Source organism: Canis lupus, chromosome 4 (assembly GCF_011100685.1).
Source record: "Canis lupus familiaris isolate Mischka breed German Shepherd chromosome 4, alternate assembly UU_Cfam_GSD_1.0, whole genome shotgun sequence".
Lineage (NCBI taxonomy): Eukaryota > Metazoa > Chordata > Mammalia > Carnivora > Canidae > Canis > Canis lupus.
In genome coordinates, this window is record NC_049225.1 from 34,511,322 (window position 1) to 34,529,071 (window position 17,750).

A 17,750-nucleotide genomic window follows, 5' to 3' on the forward strand; every position below is an offset into this window, starting at 1 on the left:
TGGTAAGAAATTGTTTCCAGAATGAACATTTCTGTCTAACGTTATCCTATCCACCCATGGGGTTCAGATCACCACGTCTCCCACAAAGTGTCTTCTTTCTTTAATTACCCTGTGACTTGCCCAGGCCGGAGGGCCCCTGAGTTCAGCCAATGCTGCCACCAGGGCAAGATGAGGCTGAGCAGCATGTCCGGCTCGCCTTGCGCCCCGATGCCCACTGCAGGCAGGGTCGAGAGCTCGCGGCCTGTCTTCGCTGAGGGGGCAGATGTCATGATTCTCTTTGATATGCAGGTACAGGTACAGGTACAGGCCTGGAACACCCAGGCTCTGGATCTGCCATAGCCCCCCAGGGCTGCGGAGTCCCTCCCACGGCCAGAGACAGCTCTGATAGGCCCCCCAGGGCGATTGGGGAGCCCCTCTACGGCTCAGAAACAACAGGCGATGCAATGTCCTTCACACGGCGTCCCCTCTCTGCATCCCTGCAGGCCCGGGAAACCACGGTGAAATCTTGGTCTCATCAATGATTCTCCATCATTAATTGGTAAAAAGGTACAAGGCACCTTAAGCAGGATCTCAGCACTTGGGCGCCAGGGATTGTAATGCAACCCCAGCCACCATCATTGAGAAACCCTGTCCTTTTAGGTCGCTGCAGATTAGGTTCTCTTAAGAAGGCTTTTAAAACATACCGAAGGCTGGGCCTCATCCCCAGAGATTTGAATTTAATTGGTCTGTGGTGGGCTAGATATGAATATTTCAGCTCCCCAGGTGATTCTAATGCACAGCCAGGATTGTAAACCTCTGCTCTAGATTAAAGCAGGTGATTCTCAAACTGTAATATGCACACAAATTATCCAGGGATTTTATATGCACTTTCTGATTCTGGGGCCTGTGGTTATTCCTGTCTAACAAGCTCCCAGGTGATGCTGCTGCTGCTGCTGCTCCATGACCACCATTTAAGCAGCAAGGAGTTAAAAGATCAGACCACTGTGGGCAGCATCTACTTCATCAGAGAAAACCGACAAGTCCCCTAGTTAGGCTGGGCAGAGCCATCCCTCTGTGGAGAAATGTCACCAGCTGCCCTAAAGGAGCCACCAATAGCACTACTTCAGGACACTTCTACTCTCCCAGCATGTCCCTTAGCCTTGACATCTGCAGCAGGGTCTGCACTCCGAGCGTTGACTACGAGGCCACAGTTGCAGAATCTGTGGGACCATTCCATCTGGAACATACTAGAACCCTGAGGCAGGAACACCGGGATGAGACACATGGTTGTCGAAGCAGTTTAAAAGGAACCTGGAAACTCTGGCTGTCACTTTGGACACAATACCAACTAAGACCCACTCCATCCTAAGGTATAGGATGCCTGGCAGTGATGAATGAATCATTTAGTTAAGAGCATGGCCATGTGCTCTCAGGAGCTCCTCACAGCCGCCACCAATTAATTTGAGGGGCACTGCAGTTAAGGGCAAAGTTAAAATCTACCCAAACTCCTGTTCAAGGACATCAAAGAATTCACACTCTGGGAACTGGCATCGTGAGAAGGAAAGCTCAAGGCTGTTTCCCCCTTGGGTCTCAGGAAACAGCCCTGGGATCCAGAATCAATTCTTGCATCTGGATTAAAATGCTGGTCAAAGGGAAGAGACCAACCTAGATGAAAAGAGTCAAGGTGTTGATTCCCTACATCCTGTGGACCCTCCGATATGGACCAGGGTACTCATGATGTGTATCTGGGCTGCCTGCTGGCCCAGCCTTGGAGCTGCTTAGCCCTGATGGGTAATCTGCTGCCCCTCCTGGGTTGGGTGGTGGTAAGAAGGCCCCTGGACCACCTCAATGACTGATAAAGTCCTAATGAAGGCAAGCTCGTCCTAACAATGACATGTTAGTGCCACGTACCAGATATTTCGCCTTGCAGCAGGACTTGACGTCCTATCATGTGCTGCCAAACCTCCGTGACAGAGCCAAAGGGGCACCTCAACTCCCTGCTAGCACCTGCATGAGTAAGCACCTGGAATGGGGCTCTGCTTGGCCTTGAGCAAACAAACTCTACCTGTCTGTCTCCCGGGGTTGTAATCAGTCTTGAGGATGGGGAAGAGAGGCAGGAAAAAGCAGCTGGGATGAAGCTCTGTCCTAGAGTTTTAGCTCAGCTGCGAGAAGGGCTCTGCCTCTCAGTCCCTAACGGTACAACCCTCTTCTAGCTCATTGCCTGGCTCAAGGCAGCAGCCTCTCCTTTGATCTCATGAACCCCAACCTCTCTCTGACAGCCTCTCCCATTGTGCTGATTTGTACCTTTATAATAAATAAACCCAAACATGAACTGTGTTAACGAAAAGTTTCAAACGACTTCCCATTTCCTGCAGAATAAATCGTAACACTCTGAAGCCTGGCCTTAAAGAAAAAGGCCTTCCTTATGGAGATCAAGCCTGACAATCAGCTTCACTGAGGTTTGTGTAGGCCCAGTCCACTCCCACCCCAGCAAATGCCTCACCCTCCTCATGCACCTCACATGGCATGCTTCCTCCAGTTCCTTCTGCCTGTAATACCATTCCTCTTTGGTTGGGTCTGGTACATTCTTAACTCATATTTTTTTAATAAGATTTCACTTTAGAATAGTTTTAGTTTTACAGAAAAGTTGTAGAGGTTGTGCAGAGGCTGTCCATATTCCCCACATCCAGTTTTCCGTATCCAAGATGTTACATTAGTGTAACACACTGCTCGCAGCGAATGCAATGCTGATGAGCCCAATCTCCACCATTTACACAGAGCTGGGTAGAGATGATCCCCATTGTCTTCCATGCTGGACCTAAGGTTGTGACCCTGCTGTGCAATTTGGGTTGGTTACCCTGTCCCTTTCGAACAAAACCCTGTCTTCAGAAACTGTCTAGAATTTCAGGCTCTTGGACTAGACCTTGCCTTGCTTATTCCCATCTCAGGGTTTCCAACCTTGATTTGAACGCCATGTTCTCCTCTCAAAGATCAACTTACTACACTCGGTAAAGATCTGGGGAAGAAGAGAGGAACTCAGAGGTATGAAAGCAGCGTAAGTTTGGTAGTCGACTGACCTATATCTAGCTGTGTTTCCACCACTTACCTGGGTGACCTCAGAGAGCACATTTTACCATGGTGCTTAGAATTTTGCATAAATTTGACTCCATTAAGATTCCATTTTCTTATCTAAAAAGTGAAATAAGAATACTTTCCCTGCCTACCAAACACTTAGGGGTTATTCAAAAGGGAAAAAAAAAATCACTTTGAAATAATCTGCTATAAAATAATAATCACAAAAAAATCAGGATATAAACCTCTGTGTGCAATAAAACCTCAATTATGGTTTTTTAAAAGGGTGGTGGTAAAAATGGGTGGAGCTTTGTTGAAATGTAATATATGGATACATCCAGGTGGTGGAATTATGAGTAATCATTGCAACTTCTTGACATTGTTCTGTGTTTCCAACAGGTTTTTCACCACTTTCACAGGAGGGAAAATATGCTTTTGATCAAAATAACTAGCATAGGTGACAAGGTCCTGTCACACGCATTTGTACGACTAAGGACTGAATGGAGGGTTAAATTATCAGAGTTGGTGTGTCAAGACCAGCCTGAGCGTCAGAACCCAATGAATCAGTCCTCGGGCTGCAAGGAGCAGTGGCCAAGGCGTGCCCATCTCCTAGAAGAGGCAATTGTGGGTCATCCAGCACGGCGTCTCCCATTCTGTGACCTCCTCAACATGGCACGGGGCCCGGTGAGCCTGCTGGGTTTGGAGACAGGGAAGTAGCCACTGCTGAGGCCCAGCTCCATGAAGACAGACAAGCTTTCTCCACTAAGAAAGAAGGACAGCAATCCTAAGGCAAAGCCATTTAAATCAAAATGCAAGTACCTGAGAGGGGGAAAAAAAATTCCTCCAAGCCTATAATTACCCCTATTTTTATTTTCCTGCAAGTATTCAGGACTTAGAGGCTTTTATTTTTGTGTGTTTTTGTTTTTTAATACAGACCTCTGCCTCCCTGGCCTTCAGGGCATCCTGTACTCTGACAGAGAAAGAAAAAATACTTCAAAGTGAAACCAAAATTCCGCCTTCAAACACATCAAAGTGCAACCATGTTCTAGGAACCAGGATCCTTGAGTTGGGCAGGGAAGTTTATTATTCCCTCACATCAGCCTCAAGCCAAGCGCCCCAGGCTGAGTGAATCCCCCCCATTTTCACAAAGCCTTGTGTTCTTGCCCAAATCTTAAGACCAGAGCAGAAACCCTTCATTTCTGAGTGAGGCCATCCCTCTGAACACCTGATATGTTCAGACCAGAACACGGAAAAAAAAGCACAGCCCAAACAGAAGACTCCAGTGGACTTTTCTTTTGAAAAGAAATAAAACAAAGCCTTTAAGTGGATTCCCAAACATGCTGCCGACCCAGATTAAGAGAGACGGTATCCGGCTTCCCTCCCGAGGGCGCCTGGTTCTCCTGGTTCAGGATGCCGAGGAAAAAGGTGCAGTCAACGAGAGCCAAATGAGGCTGATAGACTTGATAAATGGGAAGCCAGAAAAACCTTTCCCTCGGAGAAGTCCTGACACTTAGTCACACAGCTGCAGACCATTTCATTTGTACATAAGGGCGTCTGTTCTGACTTTCCCTTGTATTTTGCAGACAGGATTTTGTTTATGGGATCGATGAATTTTATGGCCACAGACACCCACTTTTGACAGCTGACCTGTCAAGATCAGTGCCTGAAAAACTAATTTCCAGCACTGTTAAACAAAACGAGAACTGCCACGATTTGATAAGACAGCCGTGGTTCTCATTCATGCGGGAGGTCTACTGCGCCCAGACCAGAAGTGTGGATAGAGCCAGAGGTTACTGCACAACCATCCCCTGAAAGGAGATATATGGTTTCAAAATCTGATTATGACAAACAACTGTTCAAGAGACCAGCCAATTGGAGAATAAATTTCATAAACCACTGGTCTCGGGAAAATATATTTCCTGAGTCAATTGGGGTGTTCTTCATGTTAGCGTTTGAGTTGTGAGACGTGGGGATTTGGGACTTTGCGGCCTTGTCTTTAATAAATGCAGGGCTATTAACCATAAATGGGACAGGCCTTCCTTGGAAGAATGGTCTTTCTGGTCTATAATCTAGTTACAGAGGTTTCTTAAAGTGTCATCCCTTTCCATGGGGAGGTGGGGGGGGAGAGGAGAGGCCATCCAACTGCTTTACAGCCCAGCGACGGAGTGTGACCAGTTTCATATAGAGAGCCTCAGCAATTCCTGGGGAGGAGGTGAGGGAAGGAAAGAAAGTAGGTTTGCTTAACTCCAAATCCCATATTTAACTATATCCAGCAAGACAATAGATCAATAACCTACAGCCGCATTTTACAACTAAGTGACCAACTACTTCAGTGATAAGCTTATCTCAAGAGAGCACTGAAGGCAGGAAGTGAAGTTTTTATGACCACGTCTCTCAGACCTCACAGCCATTGCCGGGGTCCAGTTTGAGCCGTACCCTCATTGACCGGTGACTGCATTCAGCTGCGCGCGGCCTCGGCTGAGATATGGGCTGCCGTAGTGACAGCCACAGTGGGTTTATCCTCATGGCAGTGCATGGACTTTTCTAAAGCAACAATCCTCTATTAGCTGTTGTTCTATTGTCCATTTTTATGGGTAAATAGACGGGTTCAATGTATATTTCAAAGGATCACAGTCCTGGGGAGGTCTGGAGTAGAGGGGGCACCCACATCTTGACTCAGCTTGAGTTGGGGCATCCAGCCAGCCCTGGCTTCAGAGAGTCCATTGCACATTTTAAGCTTTAGCTAAATGCATGCACAACATGTTTAGACACAAAAATGCATCTTGGGAACTGAATGTAAGAATCGGAGCATAGAATATCATTTGTGGCCAGGGTGTCTAAAGTAAGGTCTAATTTTAAAGTTCATTTTGGTAGGGATGCTTGGGTGGCTCAGTGGTTAAGCATCTGCCTTCGGCTCAGGGTGTGATCCTGGTGTCCGGGGATGGAGTCCCACAACAGGATCCCTGCAGGGACCCTGCTTCTCCCTCTGCCTACATGAATAAATGAATAAAATCTTTTTATTTAAAGATTTTATTTATTTATTTATTCATGAGAGAGAGAGAGAGAGAGAGAGAGAGAGAGAGGCAGAGACACGGGCAGAGGGAGAAGCAGGCTCCATGCAGGGAGCCCGACGTGGGACTCAATCCCAGGACTCCAGGATCACACCCTGGGCTGAAGGCAGGCGCTAAACCGCTGCGCCACCCAGGGATTCCCCCATAAAATCTTTGTTTAAAAAAGTTAAATTTCGGGATCCCTGGGTGGCGCAGCGATTTAGCGCCTGCCTTTGACCCAGGGCACGATCCTGGAGACCCGGGATCGAATCCCACGTCGGGCTCCCGGTGCATGGAGCCTGCTTCTCCCTCTGCCTGTGTCTCTGCCTCTCTCTCTCTATCTCTCTCTCTATCATAAATAAAAATTAAAAAATAAAAATAAAAAAGTTAAATTTCATTTTGGGAATTCCAGGCTATCAGAGCCACTAAGATATGGGCCTCGTAGAGTATGAACCACAGAAGATGATCATCAGGGCCATTCCTGAAGCCCCGGACAGGCTATAACAAGAGGAGACTCATGTGGAAGTGAAGAATTTAGGGGAGAACTGAAAGTCTCAGCCCAGGACATATGTGTGCAAGGAATCATACATTTGGCAAAAGCTTGTACTTCTTAAAAACACGCCTCAACAGAACTTGTGTTACACGTCCAGAGGGCAGAGCCATGAGAAACTAAAAGAAGAGTAAAATAGGCCAGAGAGCTGTCACAAATGGGGGTTTCATGAAAAACCTTTAGCAAGGACGGGAGAAGGATTCTCCCCAATAGTGCTGAAGAAGGGGACCAGAAAAACAAGCAGAAGTGCCATCAACATTGGCAACCAGGTCATTCATGATGGAGACCACGGACATGCCCCAGTACTAGCCTCCACTATCTAAAAGTACAGGCACGCAGGACCCACTGGGCCAACAAAGGGATAAAAGGACTGACCAACTCCAATGGTGCCAGTGATGGAGTCTCTCTGCCACGTTAAGAGCAAGGATGGAGGCAGTTCCACTCGGCCTAAGACGTGGAAAACAGCAAGACAAAGTTTCTTCCATTGTAACAAAGAACCAGATAATCAATAAAACTATATTTTTAAAAATTTAGCCTCCAAGAGAGCTGTGGTCACACAACCATCTGGTAAATTTGCAAACTGCAAAAGATGAGAAGCCCCTCTAAGGACAGACAGGACACAAGGAATGTTTCATCTCTGATAGATGATGGAAGAAGAAAAGTTGTAGTTAATAACAGCAGATAAGAAGAAAAATAAAAGACTGAAATTTCACCAGATTTTTAAAGACCCAGTTGTAGTGAGGTTCCCTGGGAGCCCAGACACAAGGGAGGCCACACCCACTCATCAGCTCTTTCCTCCAAGCCTGGGGGAGGGGGGTGGGAGGTGGAGTGAGAGAAACAAAAACAGGACAGAGGTACAGAGCGTCCAAAAGTTATAGGACAATATCTGATATGAGTTTATCTATTATTGGGCTTGTGTCTGTTATACCTGAGTAAGTCTTATAACTCAATTATAAGAAGAAATTGTAATTTTTAAAAATTGAAAAAGGACTTATTTTTCCAGGAATACGTGAAAGGATAATGTGAACACAAAACTATGTATGCTCAACATCATATGTCATCGGAGAAATGCAAAATAAGACCACAAAGACACACCACTAAGCCTCACGAGAGAGGCTAAAATCAAAGACTGACATTACCACGTGTTGGTGAGGATCTGAAAGGCAAAAAGTGCAGCCACAGCAGACAACAATTTGGCAATTTCCTATAAAGTCAAATACTCACTGACTCTCCCACCCAGCAATTCCACTCCTAGTCACTTACCTAAGGGAGATCTAAAGTACATCCATACAAAGGTCAGTGTGTGGCTGTTCCCAGAAGCTTTATTCACAATTACCTCCAAAATGGAAAAGCTCCAAATGTTGGACACGGCGATCCATGAATGGATAGACAAAATGTGGCACTTATACAATGGAACACTACTCAACAATAAAAAGCAACAAGCTACTGACCTGTGTAACCGCACGGATGAAGGTCACATGCATCACACCCAGGGAATGAAGCCAGCCACCAGAGACTTTACGACCCCATTTCCATGACTTGCTTGAAAAGGCAATATTATTGGTCCTGAAAATAGATCAGTGGTTGCCTGGAGCCAGGAATGGGAGGAAGGTGTCGGATGCAGAGAGGAAGAAGGGCAGGGTAGTGGATGTAGTCCTTGTTTTGAGGGCTGAAGTGTACACGTACCACTGGGTGCATTGGACCGGACAGTGTGCACCTGCAGTGGCTGAGTTAATTGCACAAAATTGCCTCCAAATAGGCCTAACTTGTTTTATACAAACACACACACACACACACACACACACACACACACACACACACATGCTAGTGATTTGGAAAGCGATGAAGCCGTGTGCTGGAGAAGTGGAGTAGAGCACTAACCTCTCATAGGTGGACCACCTACGACCCTTTGGCAAGAATGACGACTTCTAAAGCAAGGACGGCGACATGATACTAATGATGACTGACGTTAGCGCTCTGGTACCGTCATTCTTGAACTAGCTGAAGCTAAGCAGGCATCAAGTGGCCAAGAAATTACCTATTAATCCAGAAGAACTGAGTGTGTCTGCATAAAGGTTTAGGAAGAACAGAAGTGCAGTTTTACCTTCAAATAGTTTCTTAGTGTGTTTGTGGGGGGGTGGGCAGGGACTGACCTCCTAACGTTGTATGTAGTATGATCCACCTCTTTAATGCTCATTTCTTTTTGTGAGATGCTACACAAGCACACCTAAGACGAATCGGTAGGTTGAATGGCTATTTCCGGCCTTAGACAGAGCAGTGGGACTGTAGGGATGTTTGTCTCCTGCACTACGCTACCCTGTACTGTTTGAAATGTTTTACAGAGAGAAAGCATCGCTTTTATAATCAGAGGAAATACAATAAAGCTGCTTTCACTTTGAAAACGCGCTGCAATCTAGCTTGTAACTGTAATGTTGATTTTGTATCTCTAATTGCTTAGGTGTATTGGTTTTGTCTCTCTAGATAAACGGTACATTCAGCACGGGCACCGTCTACAGTGAGACGAGCCAGGCTGGAATTCTGTTTCTTCGACTAGCAGGCCGGATGCCTCTGGAGAGTTACTTGACTTGGTCATATTCTATCTCTGTCCTCAAGTGTCCTAATCTGTTATTAGTTATTAATAGACGCGAGCTTTTGTCATCGACAATGCATTCTTTGCTTTCAGGTCTCTATTTTGCACGGGCCCGTACTAGCAGCTCAAGAAATTAGCAGCTCAAGAAATTCTTGCCAGCTTGCATTGACTAGAATTAATGCACTTTACGCACTATACATCAGTCGGAAGTCTGACAAGATACCTTCCTCAGCCCGTGGATCCCAGGCACTAGGAGTCCCTGCATCATAAAAGTAGGTGTCTCTGACCAAATACTCCATATAAGCTTTTGGCTCTTTTCCTCTCTCTAGACCGCTCTTCTCTTCCTTTGTTCTCTGACGCCTCGTTACCCCTTAAAGATCACTCCTTGCACCCTACACCAAGAGTAAAGATCACTCCTTGCACCCTACACCCTACTCCTTCCACCTTACACCACTTGCTGGTGGAAATGCTTTTCATGATACATTAAATTCCACGTCTACCTATTCATAAATAGACTGCTATCTCTTGTGTGGCAGAGACGATCTGTTCTTCACTGCGACTCGCTCGATAAAAATTTATTGGAAAAATTAATAAAATTGACCACGTCCTGGGCACTTCCCCATTAACTGGTCGGAATTTCATGCTCTTCGCAAACTTAAGCTTCAGGTAGGTCTCACATCTGAAGCTCTGCAAGAGGCTTTCTTAGTCAGCACTGATTTATTTATGATGGTTGGAAGTGCCTGCACTGGATTTTCTCCTTTGCGTGGTTTTGTTTTGCAAACTTACTTTAAGACTTTGAGTCATTGAAAAAGTGTTAGTAAAGTGAATGATTCAGAAGACCTTTCTTAAAACATTTTACATCTTTACCCCTAGACTTTTGTTACACAACATGAGGTCTGTGCCTGGTCACCGGGGAACTTGTTTAAATCCAAGAATCTTGGCCCTACCCCCATGACTACTGAGTCGGGGTCTGCATTCTGATAAGAATCTCAGGTCACACATAGGCGCAGTGGAGTTTGAGAGCAGTTTCTAGATCACGCCATCATTATCCCTTACCTGGAATCTTCATAAGCTGCTTTACCCATCTCACAATTCCTCTCTGATCTGCTTCCTATTGAAATTCTACACAGCAGCTAGAGTTTCCTTTTCTTCTTTTCATGAAAATTGTTTTATTTCATTCTCTTTCTTAAAATTCTCACGTGGTTCCCAGTTAAATCCAGATTAAAAGCATATATCCTCAAATCCCAATGGGCAAGGAGAAGAAACTTACAGCCAGAATGTTCATAAATCTTGACTTAATTTATAGCACAAATGTGTGGAAGAAATGAGAGTTGAACTTTGTTTATTTGGGATGCAGATTGTGTCTTAAAAATGATTATTACATATGCAAATTATGCCCCAGCCTCATCCTCTTCCAAGATTCCCGACAAAAAGCTCACGTGGGGAGGGTTCCTGTTGGAAGCAGAAGCACAGTTGGCCTATGGAGCCCCCGGGGCTGCAACGTGAAAGGGAGGAGCCTGAAATTATTGTTTTATCTCTGTTCTGTTAATAAAACGGGAGTTGTGGGTTTTACAAAAATCTGTTTCTAAATGGAGGACTAGATGGCTTTCTTTAGGGTCAGCTGGGTGACTCAGTGGTTGAGTATCTGCCTCCAGCTCAGGGCGTGATCCCGGGATTCCAGGATTGAGTCCCGCATCAGGTTCCCTGCATGGAGCCTGCGTCTCCCTCTGCCTGTGTCTCTGCCTCTCTCCCTGTGTGTCTCTCATGAATAATTAAATAATCAAAAAATATATATATATGGCTTTCTTTATTTTGGTGGGGGTTGGGACTTGTGGCTTTTAAAAAAACCACTTTTGAGTAGAATGTATATTTTTTTGGAGTTTTTGTTTATTTTTTTAGAATCCTCCAGAGCAACATGCGAGACCAATGGAGTTAAAGAAACTCAGAGACCTTTATCAATTCATTGTACTGTTTGTGAACTGGTACAAATAATAACAGAGATCCTCCTAAAACGTTTATATTCTCACAGTAAAAGGTTAAACTGATATCCACATAATAAAAGAGGAAATATGAAGTGCGTTTTAGAAAAACAAAAACAAAAATAAGTATATCTCCTTTTCATGGCCTGGAGAGTCTCTGAGACCTAGTCCATACCTGCCCGTCAACCTCATCTCGGGCCACGAGTCCCACCTTGCTCACTGTGCCCCGCAGATGCTGATCACCTTTGAATTGCTCTCTCAAGCCAACATCTTTCCTGCCTTAGGAACTCTGTGTACACCCTTCTCTTCCCTGATAACCCTTATCTCCATCCTTCACATCCTATGGTTGGCTCTTTCCCACCTGGCAGGTCTTACCCGCTGAGTTATCCTCTTGATAAAGCCTCCCAGGTCACTCTTCCTAAATTCTCAAGTGCAAGACTTTGTTATTTTCTTTATAGCTCTCAGATGTTGTAATTTCTAAAAATCACCCTCCACAATAGAAATGATGTTTGTCCTACTTGTTTTTGCCCAGCGTCGTATAGTAAACATCTGATACAATTTCTGGCATATAGTGAGCCGAGCTCTTAACGAGTTTTTGTTGAATAAGCAAACCAATTAATAACTTAGGCTAGGGGCAGCACTTTTCCAGAAAGGGCTAGACAGGAAATATTTTAGTCTTCTTGGGCGATATGGTCTCTGTGGTCAACCACCCAATGAGTGTGGTTGGGTTCCAATAAACAACATAAGTGGCAGGCTGGATTTGGCCCAAAGCCTATATATAGTTTACTAATCCCTAATAATTGATACCTTCATTTCTCTTGTTCCCTCTGCCTAGAATGTTCTCCCCTCCAGTTGAACTTTTTAAAACACTGCCCTTCTTTCAAGACTTAATTTATCATTTAAAAAATATTTAATTGTCATGTTTTTAGGAAACCTCATTTTATCCCTCCAATCAAAGGTGACAGATCCGCCTGCACCTTTAAAGCCTTATACTTGTCCCTTTTCCACGGCACTAATTACATTCGGGTTTCTTTGACAGTTCCTGTAGCGCACTGTATTTTCTAAAGATGGTTGTGACAATATTTCCCATCCCACCCGTTCCTCTACAGTGTGGCTTCACCACCCTCTATCAAGAAGTGAGGTTTAATTCCTCTCTCTTAAAATCTGGTCTGCATCTGATGCTACATGTCTTTGAGGCAAGGTTACAAAAAGGCCACGAAGCTTCTGCCTAATTCTTGAGATACTTGCTCTAAGACAAGGCTTCTCCACCTTGACATCACTGACATTTTGGGCCAGAGGTTCTTTGTTGGGAGGAAGAGGGTGGCCTGTGCATTTTAGGTTATTTAGCAACATCTTTGACCTCTACTAACCAGATGCCAGTAGCGTCCCCTTCCCACAGAATAATAACCAGAAATATCTTCAGACATTGCCAAATATCCTCTGGGGGACATAACTGCCTCCCGTTTAGGACCACTTATCTAGGAGAAGCCAGCTGCCGTGGAAAACGTTTCAACACCCCGAAACCACACGGAAAAATCACTTGAAGAATCACATGTAGGTATTCTGGGCAACAGTTCCAGATGAATTCAGCCTTCCAGCTACCTCTGCCAAAGTGCTAGAAATGTGAGCAAAGCCATTTTGAATCCTTAAGATCAGCCCATCAGCCAGATAAGTAGCATCAGGTGGTCTCAGTTAATGTCAAAAAAGTTGCCAAGCCAAGCCCTGACCAAATGTCTGATGTGAAGAATACATACGGTATAATAAAATTTTTATTTATAATTGTAAACTTGTGGACATTTGTTATGCAGCAATAATAACTTGAACAGAATTTGGTACCTGGAAATGTGGTGTCACTATGACAAACATATAAAGTATGTAGAATCGGCTTTGGGATTGTGTAGCAGGAGAAGCCTAGAAGGACCTAGAGGAGACTTTGGTAGAAGTAAAATAAGCTCTGAGGGGACAAATGATGAAAGTTTAAAGGAAAATGAGGAAAGTTTTATTGAAAGCTGCAGGAAAGAATACTGTTGTGATACAGCGGCAGAAAATTTAGCAAAACCATTATCTGCAATAATAAGGAAAACCATATCTCCTTAATAAGCTGATAGACCTGGCTAAGACGGTATCACGCAGAATTGTATTCTATTTTCTCTTAGCTGTGTGTCATCCTGTAGGCATATATGCATAGATGATTCTTGAATAAACTACAGAAGGAATTTTGTTTTCAAGCAAAATTTAGAGAAAATACACAGAAGCCATGATATGTTGGATTCAAAAATGAAACCTTCTCAGGCCCAGCCTCTTCTAGCAGAGAATTCTAAAATAATAGAGGTTCTTGATGCAAGGAACAAATCCCAGAAAATGTGGCACCATGAAATCAAAGGTATGATGATAATACCCTTCCTTAAGGTCTTAGAAATACTCAGGAAAGCATCCTGTATACCTTCAGAGAGATCAACCTCTATAATCTGAAGGTGTGTGTCTCAGACCTTCTCTATTAGACAACAGAGCTTCTAGAGTTCCATAGCAGCCTGCCAGGGAGCTCCAGATAGAGACGGGCCTGACTCAAAGTTGTGGGCATGGTTGTCATCTGGTGTAGTGAACAAACAATAAACTTAATAAAAATCCACATGATTTTTAACAGAATTGTAATGACAGAAGCACAGCCAGCTCAAACTAAATAGTACAGAGAGGATGTAAAAGGAAGAGAGACCAGAGATTCCTCTGGGCAGGAAGCAGTTGTGAAAACTGTACAGCTGCCAACACAGTATAAATTTTATGGAAAGTAGAGATGACTTCGGAGGGAGAATCAAGACCTCAAAGAAGATCAGATAGAGAATCACTTCCGGGAAACAGTAACAGGCCCTAATTAAGGAGCTAATGACATGAGCCCAGGTGGCTGGCTATGGGAACCGATATGGACCGGTGATCACCGTGTGCCTCTTATCTCCTCCCTCTCTTCTGAAGGGGAGTGTTTATTGCAGTTATACTATCACCGTCTTACCTTTACATATATTGACTGTGGGGAGGTCGGACAATCTGTCTCTTTAGACTGAGGTCTTCAGATTGAGACGAACGGCACTCAGAGAGCTACATCCAAGAATCCGTACCGAGGAACTTCATCCTTACTTTGACCTGATCTAGATGAGATATGAGCCAATGACACAATGGAGCAAGGCTCTGGGGTTCTTAGGGGAAGGAATGAGGAATATTTTTCATGCAAAGGGGTGTGGATCGTTGTGGCCAGAGGAAAGAGTGAAACTTCCAGATGGTGTGTTCGAGGGGAAACAACAAAATCATCTATACCATATGCTTTTCTAGAACATGACTTCACCACTTCCTCATCAACACGTGGAGCCCAACCCCTCTCCTCTCCCTTGGATCTTGACTGGTTTCATGTGTGATTTATAAATTGTGGTGGAAGTAACACTGTGATTTCTAAGGCTACATTTTAAATGATCATGCAATATCTACTTGGTTCTGTTGTGACATTTGCTCTGGGGGAAGCCAGTTACTACATAAGAAACCTAAGAGCCCTGAGACCATATGCTGAAGAGGCCATACGTAGGTGCCCTGGCATATCTAGATGAGCTCAGCCTTCCATCACCCCTGCCATGGTGTCAGACATGTGAGTGAAGCCCTCTTAAACTTTCCAAACTGGGTCTATCAGCAGACTGTGTACAACTAAATGATCTCATTGATGCCACAAGGAGCAAAAAAATCACCCGTCTGAACTCTACTCAAAGTCTTGACCTATAGAATCTGCAAGATACAATAAAATGATTGTTGTTTGAAGCCACTAAAGTTTGGGGCAGTTTGTTTTACATCAATACTAACAGTTTCCCAAGCATTTGTCCTCATGCTCATCTTCTAAGAATGTCTGGATCTCTGCATTCTCACAGCATCCAACAGGTGGGCTGACAGCACACAATGGGTGGACTTATTTGTTTATACTCCACAAAGCATTGTTGTACCTAACATCTTTTATTTTTTAGATTTTATTTATTTATTCATGAGAGACAGAGAGAGAGAGAGAGAGAGAGAGGCAGAGACATAGGCAGAGGGAGAAGCAGGGAGCCCAATGTGGGACTCGATCCTGGGACCCCAGGACCATGTCCTGGGCTGAAGGTAGGCACTAAACCACTGGGCCACCCAGGGATCCCAATACCCAACATCTCATTGGAGTGCCACCAATGCTTTGTGAGAGAAGTCCTGCCAATGGAGAAATTGAGGCTCAGGGAAGTTGCATGACCTGCTGTGTGTCTATTAAATAGTTTGGGGAGGCTGTGAACTCTAGACTTCTGAATATAAGTCCACTGGACTTCTCTTGTGAAACACTTTTTCTGCACACAGCAGGGTCTACAACAGCATTTACTCATTTCATAAAGACAGAAAGAAAGAACGAATGTGCCCAAGGCTGCTAATTTTGATAGTAATGGAATCTCATCTGGACTCTGGGGTTACTGATGAGGCATCGAGCCCAGATTTACAAAGGTTGACACCCTTGAGGTCAGCATTTGCGAGCTCCCATTCTTCCAAAATTTTATTTGATGTTCTGGGAGCCAGATCATTACACTGGTGTAATGTGGAAACCTCACGGGGCTCAGACCTACTTCTTCCTGCCCCTGGCTCTAAGTCCTATACTTTAGAAATCTCTCCAACTGCACAGAAGGCAAATGGACTCTCATTCCCTTAGCACCAGAGTCAATCATTCTCACCCAGAAAATGTATATAAGGGTGGCAAGGAGAGAGCTAAAACCTAAAAGTGACTGTAATTATAATCTGGGGAGTGATATTAGGAAATAGGTACCAAGGGATGGAGATTTCATGTTATGTGGGATAGTGGAAGCCTGGAGCTGCTACAGAGACAGAGCAGGAGGAGAAAGACAGCTTTTTTCGTTTCTAATTTTCCCTTTCATAGTTCATAATAAGAAGGTAAAATGGTATTTGCTTCTATACCAGTGATTCTTACTTACACATTTAACTCAGATCTGATGGTAGCCAAATAAAGCACCTTTACTTCTACAATAGTAAAAAACAGAATGATCAGTACTTGATTTTGTAAAAATTTGGAGGGGGCTCTGCATTTGATGAGCTTCAAGGCTATGTGCAGGGAAATGAGTCATTAGAGTGAAAGACATCTGGTCATCTTGGCTGTGTGCAGCTGAAGGCTGGCAACTAAGGGTGCCTCTTTGCAGCCTCCAGAGACTCTGGACTCACAGCAAATAACTCAGTAAGGACATTTCATAAAAGGACATTTATAACTGAACTGAAATGAATAGAATGGCGTAGAATGTTCACGTGACTATTGGTTGAAAGGCAGTATAATAGATTATAATGTGGTATGGTTGAAAAACTTGCAAATCAACGGTATGATTGCCCAGGAAATACTATATGACCTTAGTCAATAAACTTGAATATTCTATGTCTCATTGTCATCACCTGAAAATTGTGGGGGGGAGCGGGTAGGAATTTTTTTATATCTACCCCTTCCACTAGTGAAACCATGTATGAAAAAGAGGGTTGAGAGCTAATAAAATGGAACAAAAAGTGGATGTTGTATTAATGATACTAATGTAATCATTATCTTTGGCAGAATGAGTTTGGACAGACTTGAATTTGAATCCTACCTCAATCATATGCTAATTAAGATCCTGAGCAAGTTACTGAACCCTTTTTAGTCTCAAGTTTTGCTTCTTTAAAGCAGAGGATATAATAGTGCTGATGGCAGGTTTTTAGGAGTTTTAAAATCCACCAATGTTCTGATCACTTCCAAATTTCTATTCCTGGATCAACTTTCTTTCCTGGACTCTCAACTCCAATGTTCAGATTCCAACTTGACAACTCCATTTGAGTACGTAAGAGACAACTCAGAATTGAAAACCTCTAAAACATAACTTTTGATCCTCTAACTCCCCAAATACACATCATGTGCTCGTCTTTTGCTTTCTTCCTTGTGCCAGTGACAAACACCATCATCCACCCAGTTGCATAAGCCAAACGTGGCAGCATCATCCTTGATTCTACTTCCCATATAAAAACCATCTGCTTTTGACTCTGCTTTTTTTTTTTTAAGATTTTATGTATTTATTCATGAGACAGAGAGAGAGAGGCAGAGACCCAGGCAGGGGGAGAAGCAGGCTCCCTGCAGGGAGCCTGATGTGGGACTCGATCCTGGGACCCCAGGATCACACCCTGAGCTAAAGGCAGAAGCTCAACTGCTGAGCCCCCCCAGGTGTCCCTTGACTCTGCTTCTAAAATACATCCTGAAACTGAACCATCTCTATTTCTACCTTGCAAATCTCAACCATGGTTATCATTTACATCACTAAAACCGTTTTGTGACATAAATGACATTACTTAGGTTCATGACCAGGCTCATGTGGTTACATGCAGGTATTATTTATTGAATATCAGTATGTTCCCCTAAATTTCTCAGCCTCATTTCAGTGAGGTTAGGGCCACCTCTAGGGAATATCTCCTCCACGCAGTGACTCAGGGACCCACACTACATCTATCCCATGATTATA

At 44.1% G+C, this 17,750-nt stretch overlaps 1 protein-coding gene across 3 annotated transcripts in view; it reads right to left on the bottom strand.

Annotated features, from left to right (window-relative positions):
- The window catches only part of GRID1 (glutamate ionotropic receptor delta type subunit 1), a 639,335-nt gene that overhangs the window by 115,299 nt on the left and 506,286 nt on the right, over positions 1–17,750 (bottom strand). The gene's annotated exons all lie outside the window — the stretch shown is intronic.